Source organism: Dendrobates tinctorius, unplaced genomic scaffold (genome assembly GCF_039654945.1).
Source record: "Dendrobates tinctorius isolate UK_male_01 unplaced genomic scaffold, ASM3965494v1 ptg000151l, whole genome shotgun sequence".
Lineage (NCBI taxonomy): Eukaryota > Metazoa > Chordata > Amphibia > Anura > Dendrobatidae > Dendrobates > Dendrobates tinctorius.
Genome location: NW_027361818.1, coordinates 922,121 through 939,538, shown reverse-complemented (window position 1 = coordinate 939,538; position 17,418 = coordinate 922,121). Strand labels below are relative to the sequence as shown.

The 17,418-nt window shown below is 34.5% G+C and overlaps 7 non-coding genes across 7 annotated transcripts; all 7 read left to right on the top strand.

Annotated features, from left to right (window-relative positions):
* The first annotated feature begins 2,651 nt into the window (after positions 1 to 2,651).
* Positions 2,652 to 2,733, top strand: TRNAS-UGA (transfer RNA serine (anticodon UGA)). The gene has a single exon. It is a non-coding gene; the product is annotated as a tRNA-Ser (tRNA).
* A 2,650-nt stretch (positions 2,734 to 5,383) lies between these two features.
* Positions 5,384 to 5,454, top strand: TRNAS-UGA (transfer RNA serine (anticodon UGA)). The gene has a single exon. It is a non-coding gene; the product is annotated as a tRNA-Ser (tRNA).
* Positions 5,455 to 9,863: 4,409 nt separating this feature from the next.
* TRNAS-CGA (transfer RNA serine (anticodon CGA)) lies at positions 9,864 to 9,945 on the top strand. Its single transcript has one exon. It is a non-coding gene; the product is annotated as a tRNA-Ser (tRNA).
* A 1,595-nt stretch (positions 9,946 to 11,540) lies between these two features.
* Positions 11,541 to 11,622, top strand: TRNAS-CGA (transfer RNA serine (anticodon CGA)). The gene has a single exon. It is a non-coding gene; the product is annotated as a tRNA-Ser (tRNA).
* A 2,418-nt stretch (positions 11,623 to 14,040) lies between these two features.
* TRNAS-CGA (transfer RNA serine (anticodon CGA)) lies at positions 14,041 to 14,122 on the top strand. Its single transcript has one exon. It is a non-coding gene; the product is annotated as a tRNA-Ser (tRNA).
* Positions 14,123 to 14,895: 773 nt separating this feature from the next.
* On the top strand, positions 14,896 to 14,977 carry TRNAS-CGA (transfer RNA serine (anticodon CGA)). The gene has a single exon. It is a non-coding gene; the product is annotated as a tRNA-Ser (tRNA).
* A 1,596-nt stretch (positions 14,978 to 16,573) lies between these two features.
* TRNAS-UGA (transfer RNA serine (anticodon UGA)) lies at positions 16,574 to 16,644 on the top strand. Its single transcript has one exon. It is a non-coding gene; the product is annotated as a tRNA-Ser (tRNA).
* The last annotated feature ends 774 nt before the right edge of the window (positions 16,645 to 17,418 follow it).

Below are 17,418 nucleotides of genomic sequence, written 5' to 3'. Positions count from 1 at the left end.
CAGTGTTTTACTAGGTCAAAACTTTGGACCTTCTCGAAAAGAGTAAAATAATATATACAGTATATTATTAAAACGGGCCAAGTGATATGAAAATGGGACAACTTAACATGTTTGACTCGAAATCTGCCTCAAGAATGAGATTTAGCAGTATGAAAACTCCAAGAAATATTACTCGATGTTTCCCATGATATTGATGACATCATTTGCAGATAATAGAAATCTATGTATTGGTTGCTGGAAATCCTCTACACCAAATTTCTTTCAGCAATAAAAAGTCAATGAAAGTATTTAAACTGGTTCCAAAAAGACAACTGAGAACCATCAGCAATGCCATATATTTTGATGGCTGCATTTTTAAGACGATGGACTTGAAATCTTCATGTTGGATGAAATCGTGTTCACAGTTTATTGTTTTACCTTTGAAAAGATTGGATTTTGCACATGAAAGATTAGTGAAAAGAAAATATAGTAAAAGCTGGGAATAATAAAACAATACAGATTAATTCCGTGACAGTGTGCGGAAACCAAAGACAATTTTAACCATGAGAAACACGTGGTCAACAAAATCTCTGCATTTCTCAATATACAATCCACTCATCTCCTTCTACTCTTTAATCTCAGACCACTCCTTTCTATTCAGTAAGTCAGTAAAGTTCTCTTGCTCATGGCTGTATCCTACAATAGATATTCATGCGAATTTAGGCCAAAATCTTTTCACAGGCTGTTCTCTGTGTTCACATGGCAAACACATCTGATAAGGTGAGCCTATAATTGGCTGTGATGGCCGCAAATCCCCACACAGGTTCAAATCCTGTTCACAGTGCAGTGTTTTACTTGTTCAAAACTTTGGACCTTCTCGAAAAGAGTAAAATAATATATACAGTATATTATTAAAATGGGCCAAGACATATGAAAATGGGACAATTAAATATATTTGAGTCGAAATCTGTCTCAAGAATGAAATTAACAAGTATGAAAACTTAAAGAAATATTACTAGATGTTTCCCATGATATTGATGACATCATTTGCAGATAATAGAAATCTATGTATTGATAGCTGGAAATCCTCTACACCAAATTTCTTTCAGCAATAAAATGTCAATTAAAGTATTTAAACTGGTTCCAAAAAGACAACTGAGAACCATCAGCAATGCCATATATTTTGATGGCTGCATTTTTAAGACGATGGACTTGAAATCTTCATGTTGGATGAAATCATGTTCAGTTTATTGTATTAGTTTTGAAAAGATTGGATTTTGCTTATGAAAGATTAGTGAAAAGAAAATATAGTAAAAGTAGGGAATAATAAAAAAAAGCAGATTAATTCCCTGGCAGTGCGCGGTGTCCAACCACAATTTTAAGCATGAGAAACATGTGGTCAACAAAATCACTATTTTGATGGCTGCATTTTTAAGACGATGGACTTGAAATCTTCATGTTGGATGAAATCGTGTTCACAGTTTATTGTTTTACCTTTGAAAAGATTGGATTTTGCACATGAAAGATTAGTGAAAAGAAAATATAGTAGACGCTGGGAATAATAAAACAATGCAGATTAATTCCCTGACAGTGTGTGGAAACCAAAGACAATTTTAACCATGAGAAACATGTGGTCAACAAAATCTCTGCATTTCTCAATATACAATCCATTCATCTCCTTCTACTCTTTGATCTCAGGCCACTCGTTTCTCTTCAGTAAGTCAGTCAAGTTCTCTTGCTCATGGCTGTATCCTAAATAGATATTCATGCGAACTTAGGCCAAAATCTTCTCACAGGCTGTTCTCTGTGTTCACATGGCAAACACATCTGATAAAGTGAGCCTATAATTGGCTGTGATGGCCGCAAATCCCCACACATGTTCAAATCCTGATCACAGTGCAATAATTTACTTGGTCAAAACTTTGGACCTTCTCGAAAAGAGTAAAATAATATATACAGTATATTATTAAAATGGGACAAGACATATGAAAATGGGACAACTAAATATGTTTGAGTCGAAATCTGTCTCAAGAATGAAATTAACAAGTATGAAAACTTAAAGAAATATTACTAGATGTTTCCCATGATATTGATGACATCATTTGCAGATAATAGAAATCTATGTATTGATAGCTGGAAATCCTCTACAACAAATATCTTTCAGCAATAAAATGTCAATTAAAGTATTTAAACTGGTTCCAAAAAGACAACTGAGAACCATCAGCAATGCCATATATTTTGATGGCTGCATTTTTAAGACGATGGACTTGAAATCTTCATGTTGGATGAAATCATGTTCAGTTTATTGTATTAGTTTTGAAAAGATTGGATTTTGCTTATCAAAGATTAGTGAAAAGAAAATATAGTAAAAGTTGGGAATAATAAAAAAAATGCAGATTAATTCCCTGGCAGTGCGCGGTGTCCAACCACAATTTTAACCATGAGAAACATGTGGTCAACAAAATCACTGCGTTTCTTATTATACAATCCATTTATCTCCTTCTACTCTTTGATCTCAGACCAATTCTTTCTCTTCAGTAAGTCAGTCTAGTTTTCATGCACATGGCTTTGTAGTTCAGTAGACATTCAGGTGAACTTAGACCAAAATCTTCTCACAGGCTCTCCCTATGTGCTCACATGGCAAAAACATCTGATAGATTATGCAACAGTTGGCTGTGATGGCCGAGTGGTTAAGGTGTTGGACTTGAAATCCAATGGGGTATCCCCGCACAGGTTCAAATCCTGTTCACAGCACAGTGTTTTACTTGGTCAAAACTTTGGACCTTCTCTAAAAGAGTAAAATAATATATACAGTATATTATTAAAACGGGCCAAGTGATATGAAAATGAGACAACTTAACATGTTTGACTCGAAATCTGCCTCAAGAATGAGATTTAGCAGTATGAAAACTCCAAGAAATATTACTCGATGTCTCCCATGATATTGATGACATCATTTGCAGATAATAGAAATCTATGTATTGGTTGCTGGAAATCCTCTACACCAAATTTCTTTCAGCAATAAAAAGTCAATGAAAGTATTTAAACTGGTTCCAAAAAGACAACTGAGAACCATCAGCAATGCCATATATTTTGATGGCTGCATTTTTAAGACGATGGACATGAAATCTTCATGTTGAATGAAATCGTGTTCACAGTTTATTGTTTTACCTTTGAAAAGATTGGATTTTGCACATGAAAGATTAGTGAAAAGAAAATATAGTAAAAGCTGGGAATAATAAAACAATACAGATTAATTCCCTGACAGTGTGCGGAAACCAAAGACAATTTTAACCATGAGAAACACGTGGTCAACAAAATCTCTGCGTTTCTCAATATACAATCCACTCATCTCCTTCTACTCTTTAATCTCAGACCACTCCTTTCTATTCAGTAAGTCAGTCAAGTTCTCTTGCTCATGGCTGTATCCTACAATAGATATTCATGCGAATTTAGGCCAAAATCTTTTCACAGGCTGTTCTCTGTGTTCACATGGCAAACACATCTGATAAGGTGAGCCTATAATTGGCTGTGATGGCCGCAAATCCCCACACAGGTTCAAATCCTGTTCACAGTGCAGTGTTTTACTTGGTCAAAACTTTGGACCTTCTCGAAAAGAGTAAAATAATATATACAGTATATTATTAAAATGGGCCAAGACATATGAAAATGGGACAATTAAATATATTTGAGTCGAAATCTGTCTCAAGAATGAAATTAACAAGTATGAAAACTTAAAGAAATATTACTATATGTTTCCCATGATATTGATGACATCATTTGCAGATAATAGAAATCTATGTATTGATAGCTGGAAATCCTCTACACCAAATTTCTTTCAGCAATAAAATGTCAATTAAAGTATTTAAACTGGTTCCAAAAAGACAACTGAGAACCATCAGCAATGCCATATATTTTGATGGCTGCATTTTTAAGACGATGGACTTGAATCTTGATGTTGGATGAAATCATGTTCAGTTTATTGTATCAGTTTTGAAAAGATTGCATTTTGCTTATGAAAGATTAGTGAAAAGAAAATATAGTAAAAGTTGGGAATAATAAAAAAATGCAGATTAATTCCCTGGCAGTGCGCGGTGTCCAACCACAATTTTAAGCATGAGAAACATGTGGTCAACAAAATCACTATTTTGATGGCTGCATTTTTAAGACGATGGACTTGAAATCTTCATGTTGGATGAAATCGTGTTCACAGTTTATTGTTTTACCTTTGAAAAGATTGGATTTTGCACATGAAAGATTAGTGAAAAGAAAATATAGTAGACGCTGGGAATAATAAAACAATGCAGATTAATTCCCTGACAGTGTGTGGAAACCAAAGACAATTTTAACCATGAGAAACATGTGGTCAACAAAATCTCTGCGTTTCTCAATATACAATCCATTCATCTCCTTCTACTCTTTGATCTCAGACCACTCCTTTCTCTTCAGTAAGTCAGTCAAGTTCTCTTGCTCATGGCTGTATCCTAAATAGATATTCATGCGAACTTAGGCCAAAATCTTCTCACAGGCTGTTGTATGTGTTCACATGGCAAACACATCTGATAAAGTGAGCCTATAATTGGCTGTGATGGCCGCAAATCCCCACACACGTTCAAATCCTGATCAAAGTGCAATGTTTTACTTGGTCAAAACTTTGGACCTTCTCGAAAAGAGTAAAATAATATATACAGTATATTATTAAAATGGGCCAAGACATATGAAAATGGGACAACTAAATATGTTTGAGTCGAAATCTGTCTCAAGAATGAAATTAACAAGTATGAAAACTTAAAGAAATATTACTAGATGTTTACCATGATATTGATGACATCATTTGCAGATAATAGAAATCTATGTATTGATAGCTGGAAATCCTCTACACCAAATATCTTTCAGCAATAAAATGTCAATTAAAGTATTTAAACTGGTTCCAAAAAGACAACTGAGAACCATCAGCAATGCCATATATTTTGATGGCTGCATTTTTAAGACGATGGACTTGAAATCTTCATGTTGGATGAAATCATGTTCAGTTTATTGTATTAGTTTTGAAAAGATTGGATTTTGCTTATGAAAGATTAGTGAAAAGAAAATATAGTAAAAGTTGGGAATAATAAAAAAAATGCAGATTATTTCCCTGGCAGTGCGCGGTGTCCAACCACAATTTTAAGCATGAGAAACACGTGGTCAACAAAATCTCTGCGTTTCTCAATATACAATCCATTCATCTCCTTCTACTCTTTGATCTCAGACCACTTCTTTCTCTTCAGTAAGTCAGTCTAGTTTTCATGCTCATGGCTGTGTAGTTCAGTAGAGATTCAGGTGAACTTAGACCAAAATCTTCTCACTGGCTCTCCCTCTTTGCTCACATGGCAAAAACATCTGATAAATTATACAACAGATGGCTGTGATGGCCGAGTGGTTAAGGCGTTGGACTTGAAATCCAATGCACAGGTTCAAATCCTGTTCACAGCGCAGTGTTTTACTTGGTCAAAACTTTGGACCTTCTCGAAAAGAGTAAAATAATATATACAGTATATTATTAAAACGGGCCAAGTGATATGAAAATGGGACAACTTAACATGTTTGACTCGAAATCTGCCTCAAGAATGAGATTTATCAGTATGAAAACTCCAAGAAATGTTACTCGATGTTTCCCATGATATTGATGACATCATTTGCAGATAATAGAAATCTATGTATTGGTTGCTGGAAATCCCCTACACCAAATTTTTTTCAGCAATAAAAAGTCAATGAAAGTATTTAAACTGGTTCCAAAAAGACAACTGAGAACCATCAGCAATGCCATATATTTTGATGGCTGCATTTTTAAGACGATGGACTTGAAATCTTCATGTTGGATGAAATCGTGTTCACAGTTTATTGTTTTACCTTTGAAAAGATTGGATTTTGCAAATGAAAGATTAGTGAAAAGAAAATATAGTAGAAGCTGGGAATAATAAAACAATGCAGATTAATTCTCTGACAGTGTGCGGAAACCAAAGACAATTTTAACCATGAGAAACACGTGGTCAACAAAATCTCTGCGTTTCTCAATATACAATCCATTCATCTCCTTCTACTCTTTAATCTCAGACCACTACTTTCTCTTCAGTAAGTCAGTCAAGTTCTCTTGCTCATGGCTGTATCCTACAATAGATATTCATGCGAATTTAGGCCAAAATGTTTTCACAGGCTGTTCTCTGTGTTCACATGGCAAACACATCTGATAAAGTGAGCCTATAATTGGCTGTGATGGCCGCAAATCAACACACAGGTTCAAATCCTGTTCACAGTGCAGTGTTTTACTTGGTCAAAACTTTGGACCTTCTCGAAAAGAGTAAAATAATATATACAGTATATTATTAAAATGGGCCAAGACATATGAAAATGGGACAACTAAATATATTTGAGTCGAAATCTGTGTCAAGAATGAAATTAACAAGTATGAAAACTTAAAGAAATATTACTAGATGTTTCCCATGATATTGATGACATCATTTGCAGATAATAGAAATCTATGTATTGATAGCTGGAAATCCTCTACACCAAATTTCTTTCAGCAATAAAATGTCAATTAAAGTATTTAAACTGGTTCCAAAAAGACAGCTGAGAACCATCAGTAATGCCATATATTTTGATGGCTGCATTTTTAAGACGATGGACTTGAAATCTTCATGTTGGATGAAATCGTGTTCACAGTTTATTGTTTTACCTTTGAAAAGATTGGATTTTGCACATGAAAGATTAGTGAAAAGAAAATATAGTAAAAGCTGGGAATAATAAAACAATACAGATTAATTCCCTGACAGTGTGCGGAAACCAAAGACAATTTTAACCATGAGAAACACGTGGTCAACAAAATCTCTGCGTTTCTCAATATACAATCCACTCATCTCCTTCTACTCTTTAATCTCAGACCACTCCTTTCTATTCAGTAAGTCAGTCAAGTTCTCTTGCTCATGGCTGTATCCTACAATAGATATTCATGCGAATTTAGGCCAAAATCTTTTCACAGGCTGTTCTCTGTGTTCACATGGCAAACACATCTGATAAGGTGAGCCTATAATTGGCTGTGATGGCCGTAAATCCCCACACAGGTTCAAATCCTGTTCACTGTGCAGTGTTTTACTTGGTCAAAACTTTGGACCTTCTCGAAAAGAGTAAAATAATATATACAGTATATTATTAAAATGGGCCAAGACATATGAAAATGGGACAATTAAATATATTTGAGTCGAAATCTGTCTCAAGAATGAAATTAACAAGTATGAAGACTTAAAGAAATATTACTAGATGTTTCCCTTGATATTGATGACATCATTTGCAGATAATAGAAATCTATGTATTGATAGCTGGAAATCCTCTACACCAAATTTCTTTCAGCAATAAAATGTCAATTAAAGTATTTAAACTGGTTCCAAAAAGACAACTGAGAACCATCAGCAATGCCATATATTTTGATGGCTGCATTTTTAAGACGATGGACTTGAAATCTTGATGTTGGATGAAATCATGTTCAGTTTATTGTATCAGTTTTGAAAAGATTGGATTTTGCTTATGAAAGAATAGTGAAAAGAAAATATAGTAAAAGTTGGGAATAATAAAAAAAATGCAGATTAATTCCCTGGCAGTGCGCGGTGTCCAACCACAATTTTAAGCATGAGAAACATGTGGTCAACAAAATCACTATTTTGATGGCTGCATTTTTAAGACGATGGACTTGAAATCTTCATGTTGCATGAAATCGTGTTCACAGTTTATTGTTTTACCTTTGAAAAGATTGGATTTTGCACATGAAAGATTAGTGAAAAGAAAATATAGTAGACGCTGGGAATAATAAAACAATGCAGATTAATTCCCTGACAGTGTGTGGAAACCAAAGACAATTTTAACCATGAGAAACATGTGGTCAACAAAATCTCTGCGTTTCTCAATATACAATCCATTCATCTCCTTCTACTCTTTGATCTCAGACCACTCCTTTCTCTTCAGTAAGTCAGTCAAGTTCTCTTGCTCATGGCTGTATCCTAAATAGATATTCATGTGAACTTAGGCCAAAATCTTCTCACAGGCTGTTCTCTGTGTTCACATGGCAAACACATCTGATAAAGTGAGCCTATAATTGGCTGTGATGGCCGCAAATCCCCACACAGGTTCAAATCCTGATCACAGTGCAATGTTTTACTTGGTCAAAACTTTGGACCTTCTCGAAAAGAGTAAAATAATATATACAGTATATTATTAAAATGGGCCAAGACATATGAAAATGGGACAAATAAATATGATTGACTCGAAATCTGTCTCAAGAATTAAATTAACAAGTATGAAAACTTAAAGAAATATTACTAGATGTTTCCCATGATATTGATGACATCATTTGCAGATAATAGAAATCTATGTATTGATAGCTGGAAATCCTATACACCAAATATCTTTCAGCAATAAAATGTCAATTAAAGTATTTAAACTGGTTCCAAAAAGACAACTGAGAACCATCAGCAATGCCATATATTTTGATGGCTGCATTTTTAAGACGATGGACTTGAAATCTTCATGTTGGATGAAATCATGTTCAGTTTATTGTATTAGTTTTGAAAAGATTGGATTTTGCTTATGAAAGATTAGTGAAAAGAAAATATAGTAAAAGTTGGGAATAATAAAAAAAAATGCAGATTAATTCCCTGGCAGTGCGCGGTGTCCAACCACAATTTTAAGCATGAGAAACATGTGGTCAACAAAATCATTATTTTGATGGCTGCATTTTTAAGACGATGGACTTGAAATCTTCATGTTGGATGAAATCGTGTTCACAGTTTATTGTTTTACCTTTGAAAAGATTGGATTTTGCACATGAAAGATTAGTGAAAAGAAAATATAGTAGACGCTGGGAATAATAAAACAATGCAGATTAATTCCCTGACAGTGTGTGGAAACCAAAGACAATTTTAACCATGAGAAACATGTGGTCAACAAAATCTCTGCGTTTCTCAATATACAATCCATTCATCTCCTTCTACTCTTTAATCTCAGACCACTCCTTTCTATTCAGTAAGTCAGTCAAGTTCTCTTGCTCATGGCTGTATCCTACAATAGATATTCATGCGAATTTAGGCCAAAATCTTTTCACAGGCTGTTCTCTGTGTTCACATGGCAAACACATCTGATAAGGTGAGCCTATAATTGGCTGAGATGGCCGCAAATCCCCACACAGGTTCAAATCCTGTTCACAGTGCAGTATTTTACTTGGTCAAAACTTTGGACCTTCTCGAAAAGAGTAAAATAATATATACAGTATATTATTAAAATGGGCCAAGACATATGAAAATGGGACAATTAAATATATTTGAGTCGAAATCTGTCTCAAGAATGAAATTAACAAGTATGAAAGCTTAAAGAAATATTACTAGATGTTTCCCATGATATTGATTACATCATTTGCAGATAATAGAAATCTATGTATTAATAGCTGGAAATCCTCTACACCAAATTTCTTTCAGCAATAAAATGTCAATTAAAGTATTTAAACTGGTTCCAAAAAGACAACTGAGAACCATCAGCAATGCCATATATTTTGATGGCTGCATTTTTAAGACGATGAACTTGAAATCTTCATGTTGGATGAAATCATGTTCAGTTTATTGTATTAGTTTTGAAAAGATTGGATTTTGCTTATGAAAGATTAGTGAAAAGAAAATATAGTAAAAGTTGGGAATAATAAAATGCAGATTAATTCCCTGGCAGTGCGCGGTGTCCAACCACAATTTTAAGCATAAGAAACATGTGGTCAACAAAATCACTGCGTTTCTTAATATACAATCCATTTATCTCCTTCTCCTCTGTGCTCACATGGCAAAAACATCTGATAGATTATTCAACAGTTGGCTGTGATGGCCAAGTGGTTAAGGCGTTGGACTCGAAATCCAATGTGGTATCCCTGCACAGGTTCAAATCCTGTTCACAGCGCAGTGTTTTACTTGGTCAAAACTTTGGACCTTCTCAAAAAGAGTTAAATAATATATACAGTATATTATTAAAACGGGCCAAGTGATATGAAAATGGGACAACTTAACATGTTTGAATCGAAATCTGCCTCAAGAATGAGATTAAGTAGTATGAAAACGCCAAGAAATATTACTCGATGTTTCCCATGATATTGATGACATCATTTGCAGATAATAGAAATCTATGTATTGGTTGCTGGAAATCCTCTACACCAAATTTCTTTCAGCAATAAAAAGTCAATGAAAGTATTTAAACTGGTTCCAAAAAGACAACTGAGAACCATCAGCAATGACATATATTTTGATGGCTGCATTTTTAAGACGATGGACTTGAAATCTTCATGTTGGATGAAACGTGTTCACAGTTTATTGTTTTACCTTTGAAAAGATTGGATTTTGCACATGAAAGATAAGTGAAAAGAAAATATAGTAAAAGCTGGGAATAATAAAACAATACAGATTAATTCCCTGACAGTGTGCGGAAACCAAAGACAATTTTAACCATGAGAAACATGTGGTCAACAAAATCTCTGCATTTCTCAATATACAATCCATTCATCTCCTTCTACTCTTTAATCTCAGACCACTCCTTTCTATTCAGTAAGTCAGTCTAGTTTTCATGCTCATGGCTGTATCCTACAATAGATATTCATGCGAATTTAGGCCAAAATCTTTTCACAGGCTGTTCTCTGTGTTCACATGGCAAACACATCTGATAAGGTGAGCCTATAATTGGCTGAGATGGCCGCAAATCCCCACACAGGTTCAAATCCTGTTCACAGTGCAGTATTTTACTTGGTCAAAACTTTGGACCTTCTCGAAAAGAGTAAAATAATATATACAGTATATTATTTAAATGGGCCAAGACATATGAAAATGGGACAATTAAATATATTTGAGTCGAAATCTGTCTCAAGAATGAAATTAACAAGTATGAAAACTTAAAGAAATATTACTAGATGTTTCCCATGATATTGATGACATCATTTGCAGACAATAGAAATTTATGTATTGATAGCTGGAAATCCTCTACACCAAATTTCTTTCAGCAATAAAATGTCAATTAAAGTATTTAAACTGGTTCCAAAAAGACAACTGAGAACCATCAGCAATGCCATATATTTTGATGGCTGCATTTTTAAGACGATGGACTTGAAATCTTCATGTTGGATGAAATCATGTTCAGTTTATTGTATTAGTTTTGAAAAGATTGGATTTTGCTTATGAAAGATTAGTGAAAAGAAAATATAGTAAAAGTTGGGAATAATAAAAAAAATGCAGATTAATTCCCTGGCAGTGCGCGGTGTCCAACCACAATTTTAAGCATGAGAAACATGTGGTCAACAAAATCACTGCGTTTCTTAATATACAATCCATTTATCTCCTTCTACTCTTTGATCTCAGACCACTTCTTTCTCTTCAGTAAGTCAGTCTAGTTTTCATGCTCATGGCTTTGTAGTTCAGTAGAGATTCAGGTGAACTTAGAGCAAAATCTTCTCACAGGCTCTCCCTCTGTGCTCACATGGCAAAAACATCTGATAGATTATTCAACAGTTGGCTGTGATGGCCGATTGGTTAAGGCGTTGGACGCGAAATCCAATGGGGTATCCCCGCACAGGTGCAAATCCTGTTCACAGCGCAGTGTTTTACTTGGTCAAAACTTTGGACCTTCTCGAAAAGAGTAAAATAATATATACAGTATATTATTAAAACGGGCCAAGTGATATGAAAATGGGACAACTTAACATGTTTGAATCGAAATCTGCCTCAAGAATGAGATTTAGTAGTATGAAAACGCCAAGAAATATTACTCGATGTTTCCCATGATATTGATGACATCATTTGCAGATAATAGAAATCTATGTATTGGTTGCTGGAAATCCTCTACACCAAATTTCTTTCAGCAATAAAAAGTCAATGAAAGTATTTAAACTGGTTCCAAAAAGACAACTGAGAACCATCAGCAATGCCATATATTTTGATGGCTGCATTTTTAAGACGATGGACTTGAAATCTTCATGTTGGATGAAATCGTGTTCACAGTTTATTGTTTTACCTTTGAAAAGATTGGATTTTGCACATGAAAGATTAGTGAAAAGAAAATATAGTAAAAGCTGGGAATAATAAAACAATACAGATTAATTCCCTGACAGTGTGCGGAAACCAAAGACAATTTTAACCATGAGAAACACGTGGTCAACAAAATCTCTGCATTTCTCAATATACAATCCATTCATCTCCTTCTACTCTTTAATCTCAGACCACTCCTTTCTATTCAGTAAGTCAGTCAAGTTCTCTTGCTCATGGCTGTATCCTACAATAGATATTCATGCGAATTTAGGCCAAAATCTTTTCACAGGCTGTTCTCTGTGTTCACATGGCAAACACATCTGATAAGGTGAGCCTATAATTGGCTTTGATGGCCGCAAATCCCCACACAGGTTCAAATCCTGTTCACAGTGCAGTATTTTACTTGGTCAAATCTTTGGACCTTCTCGAAAAGAGTAAAATAATATATACAGTATATTATTAAAATGGGACAAGACATATGAAAATGGGACAACTAAATATATTTGAGTCGAAATCTGTCTCAAGAATGAAATTAACAAGTATGAAAGCTTAAAGAAATATTACTAGATGTTTCCCATGATATTGATGACATCATTTGCAGATAATAGAAATCTATGTATTGATAGCTGGAAATCCTCTACACCAAATTTCTTTCAGCAATAAAATGTCAATTAAAGTATTTAAACTGGTTCCAAAAAGACAACTGAGAACCATCAGCAATGCCATATATTTTGATGGCTGCATTTTTAAGACGATGGACTTGAAATCTTCATGTTGGATGAAATCATGTTCAGTTTATTGTATTAGTTTTGAAAAGATTGGATTTTGCTTATGAAAGATTAGTGAAAAGAAAATATAGTAAAAGTTGGGAATAATAAAAAAAATGCAGATTAATTCCCTGGCAGTGCGCGGTGTCCAACCACAATTTTAAGCATTATAAACATGTGGTCAACAAAATCACTGCGTTTCTTAATATACAATCCATTTATCTCCTTCTACTCTTTGATCTCAGACCACTTCTTTCTCTTCAGTAAGTCAGTCTAGTTTTCATGCTCATGGCTGTATCCTACAATAGATATTCATGCGAATTTAGGCCAAAATCTTTTCACAGGCTGTTCTCTGTGTTCACATGGCAAACGCATCTGATAAGGTGAGCCTATAATTGGCTGTGATGGCCGCAAATCCCCACACAGGTTCAAATCCTGTTCACAGTGCAGTATTTTACTTGGTCAAAACTTTGGACCTTCTCGAAAAGAGTAAAATAATATATACAGTATATTATTAAAATGGGCCAAGACATATGAAAATGGGACAACTAAATATATTTGAGTCGAAATCTGTCTCAAGAATGAAATCAACAAGTATGAAAACTTAAAGAAATATTACTAGATGTTTCCCATGATATTGATTACATCATTTGCAGATAATAGAAATCTATGTATTGATAGCTGGAAATCCTCTACACCAAATTTCTTTCAGCAATAAAATGTCAATTAAAGTATTTAAACTGGTTCCAAAAAGACAACTGAGAACCATCAGCAATGCCATATATTTTGATGGCTGCATTTTTAAGACGATGGACTTGAAATCTTCATGTTGGATGAAATCATGTTCAGTTTATTGTATTAGTTTTGAAAAGATTGGATTTTGCTTATGAAAGATTAGTGAAAAGAAAATATAGTAAAAGTTGGGAATAATAAAAAAAATGCAGATTAATTCCCTGGCAGTGCGCGGTGTCCAACCACAATTTTAAGCATGAGAAACATGTGGTCAACAAAATCACTGCGTTTCTTAATATACAATCCATTTATCTCCTTCTACTCTTTGATCTCAGACCACTTCTTTCTCTTCAGTAAGTCAGTCTAGTTTTCATGCTCATGGCTTTGTAGTTCAGTAGAGATTCAGGTGAACTTAGAGCAAAATCTTCTCACAGGCTCTCCCTCTGTGCTCACATGGCAAAAACATCTGATAGATTATTCAACAGTTGGCTGTGATGGCCGAGTGGTTAAGGCGTTGGACTCGAAATCCAATGGGGTATCCCCGCACAGGTTCAAATCCTGTTCACAGCGCAGTGTTTTACTTGGTCAAAACTTTGGACCTTCTCGAAAAGAGTAAAATAATATATACAGTATATTATTAAAACGGGCCAAGTGATATGAAAATGGGACAACTTAACATGTTTGAATCGAAATCTGCCTCAAGAATGACATTTAGCAGTATGAAAACGCCAAGAAATATTACTAGATGTTTCCCATGATATTGATGACATCATTTGCAGATAATAGAAATCTATGTATTGATAGCTGGAAATCCTCTACAACAAATTTCTTTCAGCAATAAAATGTCAATTAAAGTATTTAAACTGGTTCCAAAAAGACAACTGAGAACCATCAGCAATGCCATATATTTTGATGGCTGCATTTTTAAGACGATGGACTTGAAATCTTCATGTTGGATGAAATCATGTTCAGCTTATTGTATTAGTTTTGAAAAGATTGGATTTTGCTTATGAAAGATTAGTGAAAAGAAAATATAGTAAAAGTTGGGAATAATAAAAAAAATGCAGATTAATTCCCTGGCAGTGCGCGGTGTCCATCCACAATTTTAAGCATGAGAAACATGTGGTCAACAAAATCACTGCGTTTCTTAATATACAATCCATTTATCTCCTTCTACTCTTTGATCTCAGACCACTTCTTTCTCTTCAGTAAGTCAGTCTAGTTTTCATGCTCATGGCTTTGTAGTTCAGTAGAGATTCAGGTGAACTTAGACCAAAATCTTCTCACAGGCTCTCCCTCTGTGCTCACATGGCAAAAACATCTGATAGTTTATTCAACAGTTGGCTGTGATGGCCGAGTGGTTAAGGCGTTGGACTCGAAATCCAATGGGGTATCCCCGCACAGGTTCAAATCCTGTTCACAGCTCAGTGTTTTACTTGTTCAAAACTTTGGACCTTCTCGAAAACAGTAAAATAATATATACAGTATATTATTAAAATGGGCCAAGACATATGAAAATGGGACAACTAAATATATTTGAGTCGAAATCTGTCTCAAGAATGAAATCAACAAGTATGAAAACTTAAAGAAATATTACTAGATGTTTCCCATGATATTGATGACATCATTTGCAGATAACAGAAATCTATGTATTGATAGCTGGAAATCCTCTACACCAAATTTCTTTCAGCAATAAAATGTCAATTAAAGTATTTAAACTGGTTCCAAAAAGACAACTGAGAACCATCAGCAATGCCATATATTTTGATGGCTGCATTTTTAAGACGATGGACTTGAAATCTTCATGTTGGATGAAATCATGTTCAGTTTATTGTATTAGTTTTGAAAAGATTGGATTTTGCTTATGAAAGATTAGTGAAAAGAAAATATAGTAAAAGTTGGGAATAATAAAAAAAATGCAGGTTAATTCCCTGGCAGTGCACGGTGTCCAACCACAATTTTAAGCATGAGAAACATGTGGTCAACAAAATCACTGCGTTTCTTAATATACAATCCATTTATCTCCTTCTACTCTTTGATCTCAGACCACTTCTTTCTCTTCAGTAAGTCAGTCTAGTTTTCATGCTCATGGCTGTATCCTACAATAGATATTCATGCGAATTTAGGCCAAAATCTTTTCACAGGCTGTTCTCTGTGTTCACATAGCAAACACATCTGATAAGGTGAGCCTATAATTGGCTGTGATGGCCGCAAATCCCCACACAGGTTCAAATCCTGTTCACAGCGCAGTGTTTTACTTGGTCAAAACTTTGGACCTTCTTGAAAAGAGTAAAATAATATATACAGTATATTATTAAAATGGGCCAAGTGATATGAAAATGAGACAACTTAACATGTTTGACTCGAAATCTGCCTCAAGAATAAGATTTAGCAGTATGAAAACGCCAAGAAATATTACTCGATGTTTCCCATGATATTGATTACATCATTTGCAGATAATAGAAATCTATGTATTGGTTGCTGGAAATCCTCTACACCAAATTTCTTTCAGCAATAAAAAGTCAATGAAAGTATTTAAACTGGTTCCAAAAAGACAACTGAGAACCATCAGCAATGCCATATATTTTGATGGCTGCATTTTTAAGACGATGGACTTGAAATCTTCATGTTGGATGAAATCGTGTTCACAGTTTATTGTTTTACCTTTGAAAAGATTGGATTTTGCACATGAAAGATTAGTGAAAAGAAAATATAGTAAAAGCTGGGAATAATAAAACAATACAGATTAATTCCCTGACAGTGTGCGGAAACCAAAGACAATTTTAACCATGAGAAACACGTGGTCAACAAAATCTCTGCGTTTCTCAATATACAATCCATTCATCTCCTTCTATTCTTTGATCTCAGACCACTTCTTTCTCTTCAGTAAGTCAGTCTAGTTTTCATGCTCATGGCTGTGTAGTTCAGTAGAGATTCAGGTGAACTTAGACCAAAATCTTCTCACTGGCTCTCCCTCTTTGCTCACATGGCAAAAACATCTGAAAAATTATCCAACAGATGGCTGTGATGGCCGAGTGGTAAAGGCGTTGGACTTGAAATCCAATGCACAGGTTCAAATCCTGTTCACAGCGCAGTGTTTTACTTGGTCAAAACTTTGGACCTTCTCGAAAAGAGTAAAATAATATATACAGTATATTATTAAAACGGGCCAAGTGATATGAAAATGGGACAACTTAACATGTTTGACTCGAAATCTGCCTCAAGAATGAGATTTAGCAGTATGAAAACTCCAAGAAATCTTACTCGATGTTTCCCATGATATTGATGACATCATTTGCAGATAATAGAAATCTATGTATTGGTTGCTGGAAATCCCCTACACCAAATTTGTTTCAGCAATAAAAAGTCAATGAAAGTATTTAAACTGGTTCCAAAAAGACAACTGAGAACCATCAGCAATGCCATATATTTTGATGGCTGCATTTTTAAGACGATGGACTTGAAATCTTCATGTTGGATGAAATCGTGTTCACAGTTTATTGTTTTACCTTTGAAAAGATTGGATTTTGCACATGAAAGATTAGTGAAAAGAAAATATAGTAGAAGCTGGGAATAATAAAACAATGCAGATTAATTCTCTGACAGTGTGCGGAAACCAAAGACAATTTTAACCATGAGAAACACGTGGTCAACAAAATCTCTGCGTTTCTCAATATACAATCCATTCATCTCCTTCTACTCTTTAATCTCAGACCACTACTTTCTCTTCAGTAAGTCAGTCAAGTTCTCTTGCTCATGGCTGTATCCTACAATAGATATTCATGCGAATTTAGGCCAATATGTTTTCACAGGCTGTTCTCTGTGTTCACATGGCAAACACATCTGATAAAGTGAGCCTATAATTG